Below are 24,361 nucleotides of genomic sequence, written 5' to 3'. Positions count from 1 at the left end.
GATTGTTCAATTGTGGTAAGTCAAATGGATGTTTATACTTACTCTTTTCTCAAGAAACATCATTCACAATATTCATTATTAGATGTTTCCTGGATAGATGTAGTAGGTTCTATGTAAGTCCTTATGAATTATGATGGATGGCATAGATGTCCTGATTCTCCATTCTTAAAAGACAAGTGTTTATTAAGATGGATCTATCATTTGAGCAACTGAAAAGAAAGTGCACAGAACCATAACACATCACTCCATATCAAGTTAGGCATATAACACAGTTTCATTTCCATTTGGAAAAATTATAATCCAAGGAAAGTTTTTATATATTCCTCCCAAGGGGGTTTGTACTTTAAAGGAGTGCTACAAAAATAAAAGCTGATCTCAATTTAGTGTGTAATCACATAAAAACAGATTTTAAAGATTCTAAATACATGAGTCTATGAGCTCAAGGTTTACAGCAACCACTACTACCTATTTGTCTTAAATTGGTGTTTATCAATGTGATTCTGATTTCTTTCTGGGTAATTCTGTTGGCTTTTGGAACATTCATTTTAAAAATAACTGATTTACTCAGCTGATTAAATACCAGGTAGTGTGATATCACACAACAATCAATATTTTATTTTATTTTATTTTATTTTAAAGATTTTATTTATTTATTTGTCAGAGAGAGAGAGAGAGAGAGCGCGCGAGCGAGAGCGAGCACTGGCAGACAGAGGCAGAGGGAGAAGCAGGCTCCCTGCGGAGCAAGGAGCCCGATGCGGGACTCCATCCCAGGACGCTGGGATCATGACCTGAGCCGAAGGCAACTCAACCAACTGAGCCACCCAGGCGTCCCAATCAATATTTTAAAAGGTAAAAATGAACCAAAGGTAGATTCTTAGAACAAGAGAGGTTAATTTATGTCATGTTTACTGACTATTCTGGGACACAGCACAGACCAAACCTCTGTGCCTCCTCTTGTTGTCTTTGTCTAACTTAAGAATTCCAAAGCTGTAAACCTGAAAAAGACCTTCCAGAGACCTTTTGATTTCCTTCCCTGCCTTCATGAAGAAAACCCCAAGCCCTCCAGACAACCATCCCTCACTCATGCTCCTCCTGAACACGTTCAGGGATAGAGACAATTTTTCTCTGAAAAAGGAAACTTGTTCTGGTATCAGGCAGCAGAAATGGTTACATGATTACCTAGGATTCCCCACTAAGGTACTATATATCACAAATGCAGCATCATCTCTCCATTTCTCACAGAAGCCTTGTAAGCTAGCTATTTATTAGGTCTGTTTTATAGAGAAACCTAGGCCAGAGAGTAATTTAGCCAAGGTTGCACTTCCGGTAAATGGCTTATCCAGGATTCATGTCCAAGTTCTCTCTTTCATTAACCCAGCTGCTTCTCAAAGTCAGTGTATGCATTTACCTACATAGAGGGAATTAATAAAATCAATAAACATAAGCCTAAACCTATGTTTTAGGAAACGAGTTTCCTTGGACAATATAAACTTAATAGATAATCACACTAGGTACCTTTTATTAAGGGACTATTCCATATTGAAAGATTCAGAACTTCAAATTAAGCCCATTTTATTTTATTTTCAAGTTTAGTTAACATACAGTGCAATATAAATCTGGCCTGTTTTAAATCAAATAGCTCTGTGCGGAATAAACAGACTGCAAATCCGCAAGACTTCTTTGTCATTAGTATATAAACCTATAATTTACGAAACACACACACACGCACACAGACATGCACACACACGAAGGCGTGAGCACCTTCTGAGATTAAAGTTCCAGGTCTTTCTTTGAGGGTCAGTTTTGAGACTTCAAGTGTCTCAAACGTGTGTATGACTAAGGAAAAGAATAGCTGAATCATGTCTAAAAGCGAATCCCCCAAATTAAAAATCTGTAATAAAAAATGAAACAATTGGGCTTTCCATCAGCCTTTTAACCTCAACAGCTCCTCTCTCCAAACCAATCCAATATACTTCCCTCTTTGCCTCCACCAAACTGGGAAATAAAGCCGAAGGCCGGACGTAGCTTGGCCCGAGCTCCACTTTATTTTGAAGCCTATCGGGGCCCGCAATCCACGGGTCCCAACGGGTCCCCGCTGTTGGCCGGGAGAAACGGGGACAGCTCTGTTGGTGGGCAAAAGCAGGGCGGGGAGGTTAACAGAGCCGGAATTCATGAGGTCCCTGAACCGTCAGACGCGGGTCTAGGAAAAAGGAACCCAAGGTTACAGAGGCGAGCAGAACGCGAGAAGGCGCACCTCCTGCGCAAACTCGACCGCCTGCCACTCGGTACCGCCAAACCGCATCGCAAGCCCGCCCGCTAAGCGGAAGGCAGCGCGGCTTAGGGCCCGGCCCAGGCCGGCGCATGCGCCGCAGCCCTCTCCGCTCCCGGCCCCCCCTCCCCTCTCTCATCCCCGCGGGTTTGGGGCGGCGGCGGCGGCGGCGGCGGCGGCGGCGGCGGCGCGGTGACGTCAGGGCGTTGGGGCAGCTCCTGTGACAGACGGAGCTGGAGCGGCGGGGCGGCGGCGGAGTCCGGCGGCTGAGATAGCGAGTGAGCGAGCGAACGAGCAGCGATCCCGGGGCCCAAGGAGCGAGAAAGAGGAGGAGGAGAGCTCGGGCGCGAACGAGAGAAACCGCGAGCGCCAAGCTTGGGCTCGAGCCCCGGAACGGCTGAGGAGCCCGCCCGCTCCCCTCCCCTCCCCCTCCCCGGGACCGGGCCCAGCGCGCCATCCTCCCCCTCCCTCCTTCCCTCCCTCCCTCCTTCCTCCCTTCCCTCTCCCTCTCCCCCTCCCCCGCCGGTGGATGGGAGTGAAGGACGGAAGAGGCCCAGCGGAGGCGGCGGTGCAGCGCTCCGGTAAGGCGGCGAGGGTCTGCGCCCTCCCCTCTGCCTTCTCCACAGCGCTCGGGCGGCTGCGGGCCGGGCCGGGCGGCCTGACGAGGTGGCTGCGCCGGTCCCCTCCCTCCCATTCTCCCCTCCCCCTGCCGCCGCCGCCTCCTCCTTCTTCTTCTCTCCTCGCTCTCAAAATGGCGGCCGCGACGGCCGTTGAGTGAGAGACACGGGAGGAGGGGGGACAGGCCGGGGAGGGCGCTGCCCTTGCTCCCCTCCTCCCCGGCCGGGGTTCGGGGGTGCCGGAGCCGCCGCGACTCCACCCGCGGCCTTCCCCGGGAAGAGATCGCCCTCCTCCCTCAGTGACTTAGCAAGAAAAGTATTCTTGGGTAGGAAGGGCGTGGAGAGCAGGTCGCTCTCTGATCTTGGGGAAAGGGTTTGGCCCTCTTCTCCCTGGCCTCGGAAGGCGAGCTCCGCAGTCCCCACCCCACCCGGAGTTGGCGGCTCGGGGACTGCGCTCAGCTCCGCGCGGCCTCGGCACCCACAGGCCTTCAGGCGTTCCGTCCCCCACCTGTCCTTAGGATGGGGTTGGCCTGAGGAGGATGGCCCAGCCCTTCCCTGGTCCCTCTGTGCGGTGGTCCAGGCTCTGCACCCTCTCTGGAGGAGCGGCCGACCCACCGAACCATCCGCAGCATCCACCCACCGAATCTGGCAGGTTTTTCTTTTCTGCCACTGGCTCCGGAGACGGGAGTTGCCTTTTGACGTTGTAAGACAGCTTCGAGGCCCTCAGCCATTCCCCTTCATCTAATCTCCCCACTCCTTTAGGAAACGCAGTGCCTTCTTTAGTCTCCCAGGTGAAAAAATAGAAAATGTCTTTGAGCTGGTGGGCAAATTTTAACTCTCTGTCTCTCTAAGCAGTAGAGAAGTGGAGTAGGTTTTCAGTATTATAGATAAGAGAGCAAGCAAGGTGCCTTGGCTTTATTTGTTTTTCTGCCTTTCTTCAGTGACTTAGCAAGAAACTCCCCGGGAGGAGGGCAGGAAATTTTCTTTTGGGCTTGGGGTTTGGGTCCAAATTACATCAACCCTTTGGTTAAGAATTTGTTCTTTTGAAGAGAAGAACCAGATTTGTGGTTTCATTCTCAGAGGGCGATGCCATGCCAAGGTCCCCCCCCCCCCTTCCTTAAAGGCAATCGGGAGAGAATAAAGATATTACTGTTATCCCGACCTCTACTTCAGCACGTAGTCCTCGATATTCATAACGTTTTAAAGGCTAAACAAAAAATATATGCCGTTTTTGGTAATTCTGTTTTTGTTGGGAAGTGGGTTGTTTTGTGTGAATTTCATCTTGAGACTAGGGCGGAGGAGAGAGCTTGGGCCTTTCATACCAGTAATGTCATCCCTCCTCTTTTGCCACAGTAGTATTTGCTTTAAAAATTTTTTTTTGGTTTTTTTTTTTTGTTGTTTGTTTTTGTTTTTTTTTTTCTGCAGCAGGGCTTGATTGCTGCAAGGTTTCTTAATCAGGAAAATTTCCAGCCTGGGTATGTCGGCAGTGATACAATATTGAATATATAAAAAGCTTTTACTTAAAAAATTCTGATTTGCTTCTAACACATCAGCTAGCTTTTAATCTCTCATGGGTGTCTTTCAAGACACAGTTTTGCAAAATAACTGGCAATTGCAAATTGCAGTTTTTATTAAAATATAAGTGTAATCTGTATTTAGGGTGATTTATTCTTTCATGTCCTATTATAAATGATCATTGTTTGGATTGTTCAGAAGGGGAGGATCTCTTAAAACAAATTTGAAGCTGTTATTTTAAAATTTGTTTTATAAATCAGAGAAAGAAACCCAATTTTTTATGAGATATTTCTGTATGTATTGATTTTGATAGAGATAACCCCATTTTGGTACCTGCCCCCTCCCCTTTTAAAAATGGGCTAATATTTGTGGATGCTGTGAACAGCCATTGAGCTGAGGAGACTGGGTGGAGTAAGAGAGCAGAAGCTGTGAAATGCTAGATTGCCCTTTCATAGCATTTTTCTTCTGCTTATGTTTTGTAAGGTTATTTGATACTAATTGGTGCTACAACAAAGGCATTTCTCTGTAGTAAATTTTAAAATCTGATGTTTTTAGTTTCCACCATTTTTGCAAGGTGGGTATTGAATGATTGGGGTAAAAAGCAATGTCCCTGCCCTAAAGCAGACACTTATTGTCTTTCTGTATTTGTGTATACGTACACACATATATATACAACCTGTGTTAATGTTTTTTTTTATTGTTTTAGTCAAGTAAGTGTAAGTTAATGAATGCCAAAAATATTTGGCAAGAAATAGTAACTGAAAATACAGCAAAAATCTAAATGAGAATACTATAGTTGTTTTCTTTTACCTTAGTTTGGATTGAAACAGTAAATCTTATTTTTTAATAATACCAAAGATGAGTAAAAAGGATAAGATAATTTGTGTTAAAGGCTATTTATAAAGGTTTTCTTCTTGTGTTGTTCCTTGAAAGGGACCTTTTGTAAGGTTCTACCATAATAGAGGGTCGGTCACTTTAGTGTCTTGCATCAAGCATTCATGTAAATAGATATCTTCAAAAGAATGTCGGATTCACATGGTAAATGTGATTTTGATGAGATTTAAGACTGTTGGTCAATGTATGATATATTTTCACACTTTTGTTATTTTAATGTGATAGAAGGTAGAAGGGTTCATATGTTGAGGAATGAGTGAGGTAGGGAATGGTAATTCACTATGTTATGTCACATATTTCCATCTTACTATTTTAAAGTATAAAAGTGCAGTAAGAGTGGTGATTTTTTCAGTAGACTATTCATTGATGAGGAGCATAAAATAATTTGGTTTAAGAGAGCTTTAGTTCCAAATATGTATATGTGGATGTTTCTGATACACGTGACAGGATCTTTTGCTTAATTTGGGGATCAGTTTTTAAAATTCTTCATAATCCTGTATTTATAAAATTTTTAATGAGATTGGGATAGATTTCATTTTTTTAGTAGAATTATTTGGTATCCATTTTTCCAGTTAAAATAATTTTAGTATATTGGAAAATTTGGAGATGTTTCTGGAAGGAAAAAATCAGTATCATAACTTCTCTCTCTAGCTAGAACATCCATGTTTCATTGTCTCTCTTTTATTTTTTCAATGTAAATGTTTCTCTTTTATGTATTAAATAATATGAATGCCAATATGTATTACACATATTTGCATATATACACCTTGTGGCTCATATTTTAGGTACTCAAGAAAAAAAATAGGACCTTACTTTTTGTTTTCATATGTCTCATCTTACTCACAAGTTATCATCTTTATAAACAAGCCATAGAAACTATGGAAGTTGACAATGTTAGTATGGAGGTGTCTTTAAAAAACAAACTCAAAGGAAAATCTTAGGGCAATCAGAATGAATTTTCCAATTCTTTCCTTTGAGTTCTACAGTAGTGAGTCACATACTCTTTTGCCAAAGGGACATAAGGCTCAGTTGGTTTTAAACTGAGCTGGCCATGTCTGCTGTGGTCCTAAAAGAGATTTTTAAATTTGCTTCTAAGTCTCTGTTTTGAAAATACTTCATTGTGACAGGTAACCTGTTTTCATGTATGTTGGAAAGAGAGAAATAGTTAAATGTGAAGTGGAAATTCTTTGTCACTGTTCTTAAGTCTTCTACAGTAGGACTGTAATTGTTCTGTTTTTACTTAAAATGTTGCTCTATTTAAAATAAAACTAATGGTATGCAATGAGTTCTGAAAAGATAAAGGAAAAAAAAAAAGGTGAAAACCTGTTCTCCTGAAGATGTTTACCTGCAGAGTGAATCCTAGTTGCTAAAGGCCAAGCGTTTTGAGAAATCTGTAGTTATTGAAAAAAGATGCTTTAATGTGAGCCTAATAATCAGCTGCTTAAATTAAGGCTTTTTGGATTGTTTTAGCTTTGTTGCTAGTTTGGCATGACATTTTCAGGTAGTTATTTAAATAGAATCTTGGTTTGTGTGTCTGAACTACTATTGTGTAATTTTTAACCTTGCCATGGCAGTTAGATTTAATTGGTATTTGTGAAATGCTTATACTCAGTGGATGCAGACATCATAAGTGCTTATTATTTTGATTTATTGTTTTCTCTTTAAAAGATGGTGGCTTTTGGTCGATACATTCGTAGGTAGGATTGGTCTGTGCATTAAGGATACTTCTGGAAAGGTATCCTCTAAAGTTACTGACCTTTAACATTGTCATAAACATTTCCCTGGAACGTTGTAAATACATTGAACTTGGTATTCATTTTCATTTGTTCTCCAATTTTTTGGGGCAGATTGGTATTTTAATGGGTGACAAAACTAAAATTTAGAGACTGTCTTTCCCTCAGGTCATATGTTGGGGTAGCAGCTAGATTGAAGTAAATAGAGGCATTAAACCACTTAGGTATTGCCTTGTATGATTCCTCATTCTTTTGACAAAATGGACCCTTTTTATGACTATTCTTGTGTTTGTGAATTTCTTTTCTAAAATGGTGAAAATCCATGAGCATTTATTGCCTGCATCATTTAAATTGGCATTTATTAACATACAGTCCAGTATTGTTAGCTGTTTTGCTTGCATAAGGCGTTAGGCATTTGAGTAGGGACTCCCAGAGAGTTCCTAATACTGCTTTACAGTAGTATTAATAAGTAAATAAATACTTGTTGCGTACATGCTGGTAGTATTAATAAGCAAGTGTTAATAGATTAATATTAAATATTAATATTTAAGTAAATGTGCATAACTAGTATTGGTAAGTAAATAAATACTTGTTGTAATAGATCGAATCCAGGGTTATGTGGAAGGAAATGTGCTATGCTATAGTTCTTTGTAATAGCTAACTTCCAGTGATCTTTCAGGAATTGAGGTGAACAGGGAAGACGTGTTCATACTTCTTTTAAAAAGATTTTATGTTGTTCGAGGGAATAGGGTCACACCGCTGACATACTTGCATCAGGGCCACAGAATTCTCATCCATAAGAAGTGAATTAATCCACCTGGATGCATTACATTTGCATCTTGTAATTATTTGTTTTATTTTTCATTGTGATTATCTGTTCTTTGAGCTCTTAACGTGTTGTCAAGAATTATTGACAGTTAACTAAGGCTGTTAACAAGTTTTCAGAGAGGGGCCCTTGGGTGGCTCAGTGGGTTAAGCTTCTGTCCTCCGCTCAGGTCATGATCTCAGGGTCTGAGATTGAGCTCATTGGGCTCTCTGCTCAGCGGGGAGCCTGCTTCCCCCTCTCTCTCTGCCTGCTGCTGTGCCTACTTGTGATTTCTCTCTCTTTCTCTCTGTCAAATAAATAAAATTTTTTAAAAATTTTACTTAAATTTAAATAAATTTAAATAAAAATTTTAAAAAGGATTTTATTTATTTATTTGACATACAGAGATCACAAGTAGGCAGAGAGACAGAGAGAGAGGAAGAAGCAGGCTCCCTGCTGAGCAGAGAGCGAATGTGGGACTCAATCCCAGGACCCTGGGATTATGACCTGAGCCGAAGGCAGAGGCTTTAACCCACTGAGCCATCCAGGCGCCCCTAAATAAATAAAACTTTTTAAAAAACTTAAAAAATTTTCAGAGAGACTTCTTTTGATAACAGTGAAATTAAGAATCTGGGAAATTTTCAAGGTCTTCAATTTTTAAAGGCATACAAAATTTCATGTTTATTAAGATTTTGCATATTAATTAATCAATCTACTTTATGTCTTTGGCAAAGATAGAAAGATATGTTTTGTGATATTAGTACTCTGTATGCTTAAGGCATATTTTATTCATCTTTTTGTATTTGTTTTTATTTTATCTAAAACTTGCTGACTGCAGGAGCCTGGCTGGCTCAGTTAGAAGAGTGTGTGAATCTTTTTTTTTTTTTTTTAAGATTTTATTTATTTATTTGACAGGCAGAGATCACAAGCAGGCAGAGAGTCAGGCAGAGAGAAAGGAAGGGAAGCAGGCTCCCTGCAGAGCAGAGAGCCCAGTGGAGGGCTTGATCCCAGGACCCTGGGATCATGACCTGAGCCGAAAGCAGAGGCTTTAACCCACTGAGCCACCCAGGCGCCCCGAGTGTGTGAATCTTGATTTTGGTTTCATGAGTTTGAGCCCCACATTGGGTTGTAGAGATTACTTAAATGAATAAATAAAATAAAAATTTGAAGAAAAAATACGCTGACTGCCAAAGAAGGGAAGGTGAAGATGAGTCAGTTTTATTGATTATTTGTTTTTTTTGTTGCTAATTTTTATTTTTTAAGCAGGGGAGCTACACATTCAACATTATCACAGAAAACAAATTAAGCTATTGACTAAAACCATATATGACTACTTTAGTAGTCCTAATTCCACAATTTGCTCACTATGTTCTTTGAGCAGAAGCTTCAGCTTCCTTATCTGTAAATGGTTAATGTTGGTAGTATCTAATTCAGAGAATAATGGCTACTACTGAACGATGAATGTCCTGTAAATCCTTCAGTAAATGATTTCCTTTTGTTAAAGATTTTTTTTTAAAGATTTTATTTATTTATTTGACAGACAGAGATCTCAAGTAGGCAGAGAGGCAGGCAGAGAGAGAGGAGGAAGCAGGCTCCCTGCTGAGCAGAGAGCCCGATGCGGGACTCGATCCCAGGACGCCGAGATCATGACCTGAGCTGAAGGCAGAGGCTTAACCCACTGAGCCACCCAGGTGCCCTGTTAAAGATTTTTTTAAGGAGAATTTAACGTACAGTTTAATCAAATAGTCATTACTATATTAACATAGTGGTTTTTTTAAAAAAGATTTTATTGATTTGAGAGAGAGAGAGCGCTCGTGCGCACATGGTGACCCCCCCATGGAGTGGGGGGAGGGGCAGAGGGACAAGCAGACTCCCTGCTGAGCAGGGAGCTGGATGCAGGGTTGATCCCAGGGCCCTGAAATCATGACCTGAGCCAAAGTCACCTTAACCAACTGAGCCATCCAGGATTTTTAAGTGTATTTCTTTTTTTTTTAAAGATTTATTTATTTTAGAGGTGGGGGAGGGACGGAGGGAGAAGAGAGAATCCCAAGCAGACTCCCACTGAGCAGAGAGCCTGATGCCAGGGTTGCTCTCAGGACTCTGAGATCATGACTTGAGCCAAAAAGACACAACTGACTGAGCCCACCCTAGGTACCCCTTCAGTGTATTTTTTAAGAATTAGTATTAAGGGGGCACCTGCTTGGCAGGGAAACCTGCTTCTCCCTCTCCCACTCCCCCTGCTTGTGTCCCCTCTCTTGCTGTGTCGTTGTCAAATAAATAAATAAAATCTTAAAAAGAAAAAAAGAATTAGTATTAGGAATCCTCCCCGTGGGCCCCCCCCCCGCCCTGTATCCATTATGTGTATCTGAAACTAGTGATCTTTTAATAGTTTTTTTTTTTTTAAAGACTTTATTTATTTATTTAGAGAGGCATGTGCAGAGGGAGAGGGAGAGAGAATCTGAAGCTGACTCCACACGGAGTTTGGAGCCTGAGGCAGGCAGGCTTGATCTCACTACCCTGAGATCCTGACCTGAGCCGAAATCAAGAGTCCCATGCTCAGCTGAGCCACCCAGGCGCCCCTCGAATTTTTTTAATAGGCAAAGATGTAAATCAGTGCCAAATGGAATAATTCATTGTTTTAATGTAAAAGTATGTTGCAAATAAGCATTTTATTTAAACTGTAATGTATGGTTTACATCTTTATTTTAACAATCAGAACATTTTTATACTTTTAAATATTACTAATTTAAATAATTCCACATTTCCCTTATTTTTAAAAATAAGTTTTTATTTGAATCATTTCAATTTACAGACAAGTTGTAAAGATAGTTCGGAGTACATACACCCTGAACCCAATTTTTCCCATTGCTAACATCTTACATTTTTGAGATACATTTGTCTGTCTTGGTATTTACTGTTAGCTATACTCCAGACATTATCTGTATTTGACTAGTTTTCCCGTTAATGTCCTCTTTCTGTTCTAGATCCATCCCAGGGTACCATATTACATTTGGTTATACCTCTGTAGTCTTCTCTGGTTTGTGACAGTTTCTTGTTGGTTCCTTGTTTTTCATTACCCTGACAGTCTTTTTTTTTTTTTTTCTTTTTAGATTTTATTTATTAGAGAGAGACACAGCGAGAGAAGGAACACAAGCAGGGGGAGTGGGAGAGGGAGAAGCAGTATCCCCACTGAGCAGGGAGCCTGATGCGGCGCTCGATCCCAGGACCCTGGGAACATGACCTGAGCTGAAGGCAGAGGCTTAACGACTAAGCCACCCAGGCTCCCTACCCTGAGAGTCTTGAGTAGTACTCATCAGGTATCCAGTAAAATGTCTCCCAAACTGGGTTTGTGTGGTGTTTTTTTCAATAGACTGGGGTGAAGGGTTTTGGGAAGAAATATCACAGAGGTGAAGTGCGCTTCTCATCCTATCATCTAGGGCTATGTGATACACACAAAATATCACTGGTGGTGTTAACCTTGATCATTTAGTTTACATAGTATGTTTCAGTTTTCTCTATACCCTAAAGTTACTGTTTTTTCTTTCCCCTACTTTGTCCTTCGGAAGCTAGTCAAGTTCAGTGTTTGGGGAGGGGGGCAGTGTTTACACGTGTTAGTTGGAGTTTTTCTGTAAAACAGATTCATCTCTCCCCCATTTATTAAAACAATTTACATTTTTGACTATCAGAAAAATTTTGTTTAGGATATTTAAGAACCTTATGTTGTGACTATAATTTGGAAACTGAAGATCAAGGAAAGCTTTTGAAGAAATGTATTTAAGTGAATTATATATCCTTTTAGAAATTATTCTGAGAGTAAAGTTCAGTGTTGGGATTTTAGGGAAGAGCTCTCCATTTCCCCATTTTGGGGCTTGTTTAGAGGGAGACTGCTGTGATCTGAGAAGCAAAGCAAATAGGGTATCTTAGTCATTGATTCTTTACTGGTATTTGAATACACCAAATAATAAGTTTTAGATAGTACAGCAGAAAACAAAACATTTTGACTGATTAAACTCTTATTTTCAAAACAGAACCGGTAGATCTATGTCCTGAAAGATTTATTTTACATTAAGGAGAATTTATAATTTGAGAGTAGGATTATTTTTGAGAATTGCAGTTACTACAGTTCTTTTTATATCTTGTCCTTCCATTGTAACACTTGTACAGAGATTTGTGTTAGGTTTCTACTTAAAAACAAACAAACAAACAAAAAACCAAAAGCTCCTGGGCTGCCTGGGTGGCTCAGGCTCTTGATCTCAGCTCACTCAGGTCTTGATGTCAGGGTTATGAGTTCAGGCCACGCATTGGGCTTCATGCTGGGCATGGAGCCTATTTAAAAAAATAAAAATTAAAAAAACATTCAACACCATTACATATATTTCTCTTCTAAATATTCATCAGTTTTTTGTTTTGTTTTGTTTTGTTTTGAGGGGTGCCTGGGTGGCTCAGTCAGTTAAGTGTCTTTGACTCTTGATTTTGGCCCCAGGTCATGATCTCAGGTCTTGGGATGGAGCCCTGTGATGGGCTCCATGCTCAGTGGCGGTCTGTTTGGGATTCTTTCTCTCCGTCTCCCCTTGCACTCTCACTTTTTCTCTCTAAAAACAAATCTTTTAAAAAAGTAAATTTTCATCCAAGTTTCCAGCAAACTTTTTTTTTTTTTAAAGATTTTACTTATTTATTTGAGAGAGAGAGAGACTGAGAGAGCATGAGAGGGGAGGTCAGAGGGAGAAGCAGACTCCCCATGGAGCTGGGAGCCCGATGCGGGACTTGATCCCAGGACTCCGGGACCATGACCCGAGCCGAAGGCAGTCACTCAACCAACTGAGCCACCCAGGTGCTCCATCCCAGCAAACATTTTTTAACAAATTTAAATCCCAAGTACAGAGTATACAGACATGATTGTCATGTCTGCCCTTGAAGGCATGCTACCTTTGCATAACTTAATATGCAAAGGTAGCATAACACTGCTATAATCAAAATATGTACTTCATGTGATGAGGGCCCATACTGTTCAAAGAAGTCTTCACAAAGGTGCTGAACATTTTAAAAGAAATCCTTTCATATTGTTTGGGGTTCCAGGCAGAGAAAATGATTAGTTCCCAGTCTCATGAGTACACCTTGTTTGGTGAGGAAAGTTCCAAGTAGTTCAGTATGGCTGGGGTCATGAGTTAGTATAGAGGAGCTGATCTGGTCTGATTACCTTGATCTGGCCTTTAAAGCAGGGTGTTAATGGACCATCCTCATAAGATGTAGGTTTTTATCTGTTAAAAATGTAAATTTCCAGGCTCCATCATAGACTTAAGAAAGAGTTGAAGGAGGATCAAGGTTGGGGAAGGTTTTTTGGTTATTGTTGTTTGTGTGTATGTGCGTGTTTTTTAAGATTTTATTTTTGAGAGAAAGAGTGCATGAGAGGGGAGAAGCAGACTCCCGGTGGAGCTGGGAGCCCGATGTGGGACTCCATCCAGGGACTCCATCCTGGGACTCCAGGATCATGACCTGAGCTGTAGGCAGTTGCTTAACCAACTGAGCCATCCAGGCACCCTGTTTGTGTGTGTTTTAACTGGATAACCAGTTATGTGTACTGGAGACTTGAGTCCTGAAACATTTGGTGTTTTTGTGTTTCATATGTCTGCCAGTGTAATTAAAATAGGAAATTTTTGTTTTTTATTGTTCACTAACCTTATGAAGCATTAAAAAATTGATTCTGTCATTGGGATGTATTCAGTGCAGTCTGTTGTAGGTACCATGCTGAAGTACTAGAAGGTGCTCCAAACTGGGGACAGCAGAAGTAGAATCATAAAGGTCACAAAGTGGGGAGAAGGAAGACTTGACACTACATTACATGATGCTCAGTGTTACTGGAGTGTGAGCAAAGTGGGACTTGATTAGAAATGAGACTTGAAATATGGGTAGGGACCACCAGATACACATCAAGGGCCATATGAACTATTTTAAAGCAGGTAGACTTTAGGAAGTAGGGAGGCAGCATGGTTGAGTGATTAAGAGCCCCAACTATGGAGCCCAGGTGCTGGGTTCAGCTTTTAGCTCTGCTGCTTACAGAACTGTGTTATCTATATTTTACACACGTGCGTATGTACACACACATGCACACTATAAAGACTAGTTAAGTTCTCATAAGCCGTTGTGAGGAGTAAATGAACACTTGTAAAACACCTAAGGCAGTGACTAGCATATAGTAAGTGTTATATAAATATTAAGTAAATAAAAAATAAGGAGCGGATGAAGGTTTTGTTTTTAAGGAGAATAGTGATATGGTCCAGATTGTATCTTAAATAGGTGACTCTGCAAGCTGTGTAGAGGATAAATGTTAACAGGCCAAGAATGGATTTTGGCAGACCTGTTGAAATTAGTCCAAGTGAGAAATGATGGTGGTAAGGATAGACAAAAGGAGAATAATCAAACAAATGTTAAGGAGGTAAACTTGGTAAATCAAAATAATTGGTTATAGAGGAATAAAGAGTCAAGGTTGACTCCCACGTAAAGTTTTATTTCTAACATTTCTAAAAGCAATACTTTTTGAAGTACTTTGGATTTTAGATATTCTCTGTGCTAGTGGTATTTGAAGCTTTGGGGGTATATTGTGATGCTTCCATAAAAATGAGAACTAATGATCTAAGATACTTTTAAATTTCTCTACATTAATAGGCTGTTGTTTTTTTTCTAGGTAGAGAGAAATTTCTCTTTAAGGTTATACCGTTAGGCAGAATACTCTTATTTAGGTCAATTCTAAAGAGCCAGAAAGCTTGAATAATAATTTTGTTATGTGTTTTTTATGTTATATCTTCATGTTGAGATTTGTGATTATAAAGATAATAACTAGCACCATGGTGTAATATTTTAAAATTTTGAAGTGACTATTCAGTCATTAAAAACAATGAAATTTGTTAATTCTGTTATGTCCAATTGCTTATGAAAATATGGCAATAAACTTTAATAGCCAGAATATTTAATCACTTATTCATCTTTAAGGTAAATCTCAGCTCCCTGCTTCCCTCACTATTTCTAGATTTGTTAGATTGGCAGGGGGCTATTTTATTATTATTATTATTTTTATTATTTCAGTATGTTAACATGCAGTGTTATATTAGTTTCAAGTGTAAGGATTTGTCAGATTTTACAAATTTTTTTTTCTTGTTTACCATTCAAATGGTTTTATAAAAGGGGGGGAACCTGACTGAAAATAGAATTTTTGGATTTGAATTTTCTCTGGATTCTTAGTGATATAATTAAATGGATAGGAAATTCAGTGTCCTTATATAGTTTGTGGGTTTTTTTTTTTCCTTCCTTCCTTACATAGTATTTAAAATCTGGGTCCTGGATTATAGTGGTGTACATTGTGTATGGTATCTGTCACCTAGGCTGTTGCAGGGCCACCAGATCTCCCCCACTAAAGACAGTTGAGAAGGATGTTATTTAAACAGACTCTTAAATGAATAACTGGAGTGGACATGGGGGAAGGTTATTTTAAGTAGAGGGAACAGCAACATACACAGCTACAAAAGCATGAAAAACTATTAATGTGTATGCTGGAAAGTAGTTCGGCAGAGGGGATTTGTAGGGTATGTATGGCTGTGAAACTGTAAAGGTACATATGATCCAGACTGATAGACTTTGTAAATTATGTTCTCTCTCTCTCTCTCTCTCTCTCTCTCTATATATATATATATATATGGTAGGCAATTTGGAAGTCAACAAACAGTTCCAAACAAAGATGAGCATTATGATCAGATGTATATGTTAGATAGTTTAAATGGGTGTCAGTGAGGGATATAGATTGGAGTTTGAAGGTCGGGAGACTTTTTCAGGAAAGAATGATTAGTGCTTGAAATAAGATCATAATAACGAAGGTTGCTGATGAGAGAAAGTTTTAGGAGGTAGACTTGTGAATGAGTAGTGTGATGGGGAGAGGGAAGTATTAGAAGACATCTCAGATTTGTAGCTTAGGTGTCTGGGTAAAATTGGGAAACTGGGTGTTAGCCATAGGAGAGAATAAGAGGAATTATGTCAGATATTACATAAAGCAGCCAGGTTAATTTTCCTGAACCACAGTTCTGAAGTCACTTTGTAAAAAATCAGCTTTTTACTGTCTTTAATGAGCAATACACGAAAATGCAAACGGTACATTGCTGGAAATATGCTATTTAATAGATATCAGCTTAATTCTAATTAGGCACTCAAGGACTTTTCTTGTGTCCTGGCTCATCTTTTCATCCTTTTTCTTACTTCCTGCCATGGAAGGAATTACTTACTTACTTACTTCCTGTAATTCAGCCTTATGAAGATACTTCCTGTTCCTTAAGGTGTTTTAACTGTACCACTCCCTTCTCTTTTCCTCTGTGTGTACCCTGCCCTGTGAGTCTTTAGAATCTGCATACCACATTTTCCTTTTCCAGGCAACTTTCCCAGTTTTTTTTCACCTGAAAGAGATTTTCTTCTCCTTTCAGTTCATAATCTTATGGTATCTGTTACTTTTTCCTCTGTTCTGGCTTACATCAGATTTTATGTTATGTATCAAATGAGTTAATGCATTTGAAGAGCCTAGAACAGTACCTGGCACTCACTAAACATTCAGTAAATGTGTGTCATTGTTATGATGATGATGATGGAGATGATTAAGATGAGTTGATGATGGTGATAGGGCAGTCCACCTTTACTTTCTGCCGTCTCGTGATGGCAAAACTGATTTGTTCTTGACTTTGGACACTAGAACAGCTTCTCTTTTACTTTGCTTATATATGTAAAAGTGAAAAAGGTACTATGCCATATTGCCATTTTTCAGATTGAAATTATTATCTCTGTCCTCATTCCTGAGCTCTGTTAAGGGAAGTAAAATGGCAGACAGGCCCTTAACACTGATTATCTCACTAAGTTTCACCACAGCTATTTGAGGTGGGTGGTAGAGCTCCCTTTATAAATGGGCAAATAGACTTAGGAAATTGGAAAATTTGCCCAAGGTCACACAGTTTGTAAATGGCTAGGTTGGTATTTGAATCTCCACTATTTGACTCCAAAATTCTACAGGACCTCAAAAGTAAAGGATTTATTCCTTCAGTGCTTTTATATCATTTACATAATCAACTTGCTGTGGGAGGCCCTATGATGGGACCTATACTCAGAAGAAAGCTTTTTTAAAATTTTACATATTTCCAGTTTAATTTGTTATTTAAGTATGGAACGTGCTTAAAAACATGCAGGAAAGGTACTTTGAGTAATGAAAAAAAAAAAAATCCATGTAAACTGTTACCAGAATTGACAGGTGTTAACATTCTGTCATATTTGCCTTAGTTCAAGAAATAACCCGTTATTATAGTTGATGTCCCTTTTATACCTTTAATCCCTTTCACCTCACTGGGAAGGTAAAGTTCCTCTTAAAGTTTGTATATATCCTTTTGTTGTTTTTATACTACAACAGTAAAGTATATATGTATAATACATACATACATAGTTAATACAAATATAAACTGTGTGTAAGAATGCTTAAAGTGGGGGCATCTGGGTGGCTCATTTCGTTAAAGTTAGCGTCTCCTGGGATCCAACCCCTAATGGGGCTCCCTGCTCAGCAGGGAACCTGCTTCTCCCTCTCCCTTTGTCCCTCCCCCTCCTCCATGCTTTCTCTCAAGTAAATAAAGTCTTTAAACAAAAGAAAACAACAACAAAAAAAATGCTTAAAGGGCACCTGGGTGGCTCAGTTAGTTAAGCGTCAGACTTTGGCTGGGGTTGTGATCTTGGTGTCCTAGGATCAAGCCCCTACGTTAGGCTCCCAGTCAGCGGGGAGTCTGCTTGTCCCTCTCTCTCTTTTTATCTCAAATAGATGAATGGAATCTTTAAAAAAAAAAATGCTTACAGGGCACCTGGGTGGCTCAGTGGGTTAAGCCTCTGCCTTCCGCTCAGGTCATGATCCTGGGATTATGGGTCCTGGGATCAAGGCCCACATCGGGCTCCCTGCTCAGTACGGAGCCTGCTTTCCCCACCCCCACTCCCACTCCCCACCTCTCTGCTTAATTGTGATCTCTCTGTCTGTGTCCAAAAAAAAAAAAATCTTAAAAAAAAATAATGCTTACAATTTATATGAATGTTACACTGTATGTTACTCTACCAATTGTTTTTTTAACCTAACAAGACGTTTTCTAGATGTATTGCCAATATACATAGATCTAGTTTATTTTGTTGTATAGTTTATCATATATGATTGTACTGTTTTTTTTTTTTGAAGATTTTATTTATTTATTTGACAGATTATAGTAGGGAGAGAGGCAGGGTTGGGAGTGAAGTAGGCTCCCCTCCAAGCAGAGAGCCTGATGCGGGGCTTGATCCCAGGACCCTGAGATTGCAACCCGAGCTAAAGGCAGAGGCTTAACCCTCTGACTCACCAAGGTACCCCTTCTGTAGTTTCTTTATACCTGTACTACAAAAGTAGACATTTAGGTTGTTTCTAAATTTTCATTACAGATAGTACTTCAGTAAACATGAAGCTGTCTGCAGATTACATGATAAAATTATTTTTTGCGGGGGCACCTGGGTGGCTTAGTGGGTTAAAGCCTCTCTCGTCGGCTCAGGTCATGGTCCCAGGGTCCTGGGATAGAGCCCCACATTGGGCTCTCTGCTCAGCAGGGAGCCTGCTTCCCTTGCTCTCTCTCGGCATGCCTACATGTGATCTCTGTCAAATAAATAAATAAAATCTTTAAAAAAATTTATTTTTTGCTTTTGCATTGCAGGGTTTATCCTAAGGTTAATTAAATATTTATTATTTAGTAATTCTTATGTTGTTAATTGAATAAATCAGATCATACTGTTAGCACTGATACATATATATATATTTTATTTTTTTAAAGATTTTATTTATTTATTTGACAGACAGAAATCACATGTAGGCAGAGAGGCAGGCAGAGAGAGAGGAAGGGAAGCAGGCTCCCCGCCGAGCAGAGAGCCCGACTCGGGGCTCGATCCCAGGACCCCGGGATCATGACCCAAGCCGAAGGCAGAGGCCTTAACCCACTGAGCCACCCAGGTGCCCCTGATACATATATTTTTTTTAGAACATAAATTCTTAAATCCTGTTTTTCTTTCTTCAGTCTCTTCGGCTATTCAGAAACCCATATTAAGGGCACCTGGGTGACTCAGTGGGTTAAGCCTCTGTCTTCGGCTCAGGTCATGATCCCAAGGTCCTGGGATCGAGGCCCACAGACGCATCAGGCTATCTGCTCAATGGGGAGCCTGCTTCCCCCTCTCTCTCTGCCTGCCTCTCTGCTTGCTTGTGCTCTCTCTCTGTCAAATAAAAAAAAATCTTTGAAAAACAAAAAAAAAACCCACAAAAACCCATATTAATCCAGTACTGTGCTAGGGTTTACGCACTGGTAGGCAGCCTTTAGGCAAAACCAAATCTATAATTGCATTTCTCTTTGCATTGCATTGTTAAAAGAATTCTTTTTAGTCAACATTTTAAAATTAGCTGTTTTGCATAAAGTCTCCATTTTTGGATTATCCTGAAAAATTAGGAGCTCTTGCAACTGTGAGGCTCACATGTTCCCATGGCAACAGTTGGCCCAAGTGGAGTTGCAGCTGCCCTCCTATAGATGGGGATAAGCTCACCAGTGAAACAAGTTCCTACCACTTCATTACTATTTATTATTGCCCTTGCACTGTTTTTTATAGTGAAGAAATACTTCTTTGTTGATGTTTCTGTAAGAAATGGAAAAAAGTATAGTTGGGTGACTGCAGTAGTTAGCAAAAGTGGAACAGAATATATTTCTCTGGAAGTGAAGAATATTGTAGTATAATTAATATGCAGACAAAATGAGTCTAGTATGGAAAGATTACAACCTTGCCTGCTTTGCTCATTTATATTACCTGCATTGTTCTCTGTGTGTGTGATCTCTGCATTTTTGTGTAAATAGTTGTGAGGACACAGTGCAGTTTAAGATCAAAAAGATACTAAGTTTGTAATTCATGAAGTTTGTGATGCAAGATATTCATCTTTTTTTTTTTTTAAGATTTATCTATTTATTTGACAGACATCACAAGTAGGCAGAGAGGCAGGCAGAGAGAGAGAGGGAAGCAAGCTCCCTGCTGAGCAGAGAGCCGGATGCAGGGCTCCATCCCAGGACCCTGAGATCATGACCCGACCCGAGCCAGAAGGCAGAGGCCCAACCCGCTGAGCCACCCAGGTGCCCCACTTTTTTTTTTTTTTTAAAGCTTTACATATACCCTTGTTCTAGAAAGGTTTTAAGCAGAGGGGTTGAAAACTGGTATAATCTCCGTAACCATCCTACCTTTTAGTAAGCACTGTGTATCTATTAAGTACCTTATCCAGCCTTTTTCTTTTTTTTCTTAGTTTGTTTTTTTTTTAAAGATTTTATTTATTTATTTGTCAGACAGAGATCACAAGTAGGCAGAGAGGGAGGCAAAGAGAGAGGAGGAAGCAGGCTCTCTGTGGACCAAAGAGCCCAGTGCAGGGCTCGATTCCAGGACCTGAGCCCAAGGCAGAGGCTTTAACCCACTGAGCCACCCAGGCGCCCTGTTTTTTGTTTTTTGTTTTTTTTTTTTCTTTTTATTTTTAAAGTTATCTCTACACCCAGCACAGAGCTGGAACCCACAGCCCTGAGACTGTGTTGCACACTCTAGCATGTGCCACTAACAGAGCCAGCCAGGTGCCCCAGGTAGTTCAGGGTTTAGCTTGCAGTTGTGGTTTTTCTGATCATTTTATTTTTAATTGAACTTATATTAAAAACCACGTTCTAGGGGTGCCTGGTTGGCTTAGCCTGCTAAGTGTCTGACTCTAAAGTCTTTATTTAAAAAAAAAAAAAACGGGGCACCTGGGTGGCTCAGTTGGTTAGTGTCTGCCTTTGGTTGGGGTCATGATCCCAGGGTCCATGGATGGAGTCCCACATTGGGCTTCTCTGCTTCTCCCTCTCCTCTACTCTTGCTCTCTCTCTCAAATAAATAAATAAAATCTTAAAAAAAGAAAAGAAAGAATAGTATTATATTATTTGTGTGGTTGGAAAGCGTTAAGAAACTTTTTCTTGGTTATGGCATTGGATTTTTGTGTGTGTGACTTAGTTTTAACTTAAAACATCAGGCTTAGAGGGCTGTTACAGCTGTGTTTGTCTAATTGTCACCCCAAAATGTACTATTTGTAAGCAGAGACCAGAAAAGTAATATGCATGTTAGAATGTAAAAAGGTCTTCAATTTTAAGTTTGTAGTATAATCAGTGTTCAGCCTTTAAAAAGAAAAAAATTATAGGGGCGCCTTGGTGGCTCAGTGGGTTAAAGCCTCTGCCTTTGGCGCGGGTCATGATTCCAGGGCCCTGGGATTGAGCCCCACATCAGGCTCTCTGCTCGGCAGGGAGCCTGCTTCCCTTCCTTTCTCTTCCTGCCTCTCTGCCTACTTGTGGTCTCTGTCTGTCAAATAAATAAATAAAAATCTTAAAAAATAAAAGAAAGAAAATTATATCGAAACCAGCCGCAGGGAGCTGGGCTATGATTTTTGCCTACGTTTCAGAATTTGAAATTTTTTTTAGAATTTTAAAAGGGATGAGAGTAAAGTGATACAGTGCATCTTTAGTTCTGAGGACATAGTGGATTTTATCTCAGTTTTACTATGATGCCTGTAGAGGTCATTTAGAAGCACTTAACTAAGTACCAATTTTGTGTTAATTACCATGATTTTTTTCTTTTTTAAAAGAATTACTGTGGTATTTGATGGAGATGGAAGAAGGAATATGTCAAGGTTGGAGGCTTTGGAGGAGTGTTGTTGAGATATCAAGGCAGATAATTACAGCATATTGTGAGAATTGTTAAATTGTGTATGTATATACGAACAAGTATGAAATCACATACTTTCTTACTCTGTCTAATTTTTTTGTTAAAACTGTAAATAAATCCCTCAAGTTCTGGTGTTTATGCTAGCTGCTGAGAATTTTTCTAGTGCTCTTTAAATAGCATTGATAAGTATAGGTTGAACCTGTGTAATTGCCAATATTGGCAGTTTAATATGGTTTAACCCCAATAGTGTTTTGGTATGGCAATGAAAATAAAATACGGTAACTTTTGCCAATACTGTTTGGCAGTTGGCAGATAATTGATGTTTTATTAAAATAAAACCTTGAATATTGAATAAATGTGCCATTTTGGAAAATGTTTTATTTTTTTTTAATTTTTAAATTTTTAAAAAAAGATTTTATTTATTTATTTGAGAGAGAGAGAGAGCGAGCATGAGAGGGGAGAAGGCCAGAGGGAGAAACAGACTCCCCTTGGAGCTGGGAGCCCAATGCGGGACTTGATCCTGGGAATCCGGGATCATGACCTGAGCCAAAGGCAGTCGCTTAACCAACTGAGCCACCCAGGAGCCCTTGAGAAACATTTTAAAAAGTTGTTTGGTTTCTCTTTTTAAGATTATATATCTATATATACACACACAGACACGAAAGAATTTCATTGAGTATAAATTGCCATGCAATTATAAATTATTTTACAATTGTCTGTAACTGTGGGAGTATAGTTAATTAATTTGGAGAGTTTTGCTATGAAAGCTTGATTCTCTACAAACATTTGTTGAGTGCCAAGACCCTATGCCTGGTTCTAGAGGGAAAGAAATTCAGTTCAGTGTTTGCCCCTAAGGAGGTCAGTGTGGTACTAGAGATGGCATGTATATAGTTACTTGCAAAGAATGTGCAGCACAAGGTAGTATTGGTGATTTTTAAAATTTATCTCTATTTTTTTGAAGATTTATTTATTTGAGAGAGGTGAAGGCAGTGCGGAGGGGGGGCAGAGAGAGAGGGAGAACAGCAGACTCCCTGCTGAGCATGGAGAGGGATGCAGGGCTCAGTCCCAGGACCCCGAGGTCATGACCTGAACTGAAATCAAGAGTCAGACTGAGGCACTCAGGTGCTCCTCAAATTTATCTTAAGAGTGGAAACTTTTCCCGAAAAACTCGTATGCAGAAACTTGATATGTAAGTGGATAAAAAGAGAGTCTTGCCTGCTTGGTTGGCCTCCTCTGTTCACATTCCTGCTGTTTGAAACCATTGGTGTGGGAGTCGAAGGCAAACCTGGTTTGAATCCTGGCTCTGCCAGTATCCAGCTGTTTGACTTTGACTTCTTCATCTGTTAAATGAGAATATTAGTTTCTTTGCTGGGTGTTGTGAGAATTAAACATTGCATTAAAGAAGCCAACCATAGGGGAGCCTGGGTGGCTCAGCTGTTAAGCGCCTGCCTTCAGCTCAGATCCCAGGACTCTGGGATCATGCCCCAAATCGGGCTTCCTGCTCCTGGGGAAGCCTGTTTTCTCTCTCCACTTCCCCTGCTGTGTTCCCTCTCTCACTGTATCTCTATCAAAAATGAATTTAAAAAATCTTTTAAAATATATGTGTGTATGTATGTGTGATAAAAAATGTGTGTGTGTTTAAAAATGAATAAAATGAATAAAAAAAATTTTAGGGCCGCCTGGATGGCTCAGTTTGCTAAGCCTCTGCCTTTGGCTCAGGTCATGATCCCAGGGTCGTGGGATCGAGCCCCGCATCTCATTGGGCTCTCTGCTCAGCAGGGAGCCTGCTTTCCCCTTTCTGTCTCTGCCTGCCTCTCTGCCTACTTGTGATCTGTCAAATAAATAAATAAAATCTTTTAAAATGTGTGTGTGTTTAAAAAAAAAAAAAGAAACCTAACATGTAATGGCAGTAAATGGTTATTAGGATTATATATACATGATAACAGTGAGACTAAAAAGAGGGAACCTACCTCTGCCAAGGGGTGTAGCCTAGCCAGGGTGGGCTTCACAGAGGTAGTGATAGACTACTTTCAGGCTGAATCTTGAAGGGGAAAGGAAAATTGCAAAACATGGTAAGGGGAGTGTACCCAAGAGAAAACATTTTATTTTTTTATTTTTTTTAAAGATTTATTTATTTATTTATTTGACAGATAGAGATCACAAGTAGGCAGAGAGGCAGGAGGAAGCAGGCTCCCCGCTGAGCAGAAAGCCCGATACGGGGCTCGATCCCAGGACCCTGGGATCATGACCTGAGCTGAAGGCAGAGGCTTTAACCCACTGAGCCACCCAGGTGCCCCGAGAAAACATTTTAATAATGAAGACTTGGACATATGGAATGCTGCCTCATTATACCTTTCTGGAGATAATGGCCGCACCTGTGTTCTAGGTAGCTTTTCCTTACGTTCTTTGACTCACATTTTTAGTATTAGTCTGGACCAGGCCAGGATAAGAATCACTAACTTTCTTTGGCTATTTAAATTGATTAAAGGAAAAAAGTACTCTAAACCTTAATTTGTAAGCTCTGCCTTGGTTATCATGTAATGGTGCGTTGACAGGCAAGTCCTTCCTAAATACAATTACATTAGTATGTTGTAAATTAGGAATCTTTATGTCTTCCTCTGACATCTTAGTAGATAGGTAAGATGTTTTGTTTTGTTTTGCTTTTTGCCTGAGAGTGCAGTTAATGGGGCTGTTGCTATTGATAAATTGCAGGTAGATATCTACTTTAGATTTTTGGAAAGGAGAACTA

General features: G+C 40.0%; 1 protein-coding gene across 3 annotated transcripts in view; it reads left to right on the top strand.

The window, feature by feature from the left end:
* The first annotated feature begins 2,460 nt into the window (after positions 1–2,460).
* The window catches only part of PAFAH1B1 (platelet activating factor acetylhydrolase 1b regulatory subunit 1), an 86,412-nt gene continuing 64,511 nt past the window's right edge, over positions 2,461–24,361 (top strand). The window contains exons 1-2 of one of the 3 annotated variants that reach the window (XM_080827356.1): positions 2,470–2,850; positions 10,944–11,150. The gene's annotated coding sequence lies outside the window, so the exon portion shown is untranslated. Of the gene's footprint in view, positions 2,851–10,943; positions 11,151–24,361 lie in introns of all 3 variants that reach the window. The other 2 variants (XM_080827355.1, XM_080827358.1) reach the window with 2 other exon arrangements.

The sequence above is a fragment of the Martes martes genome (genome assembly GCF_963455335.1).
Source record: "Martes martes genome assembly, chromosome: 16".
In the NCBI taxonomy this organism is placed as follows: Eukaryota; Metazoa; Chordata; class Mammalia; order Carnivora; family Mustelidae; genus Martes; species Martes martes.
This window is presented reverse-complemented; position numbering and strand designations above follow the sequence as displayed.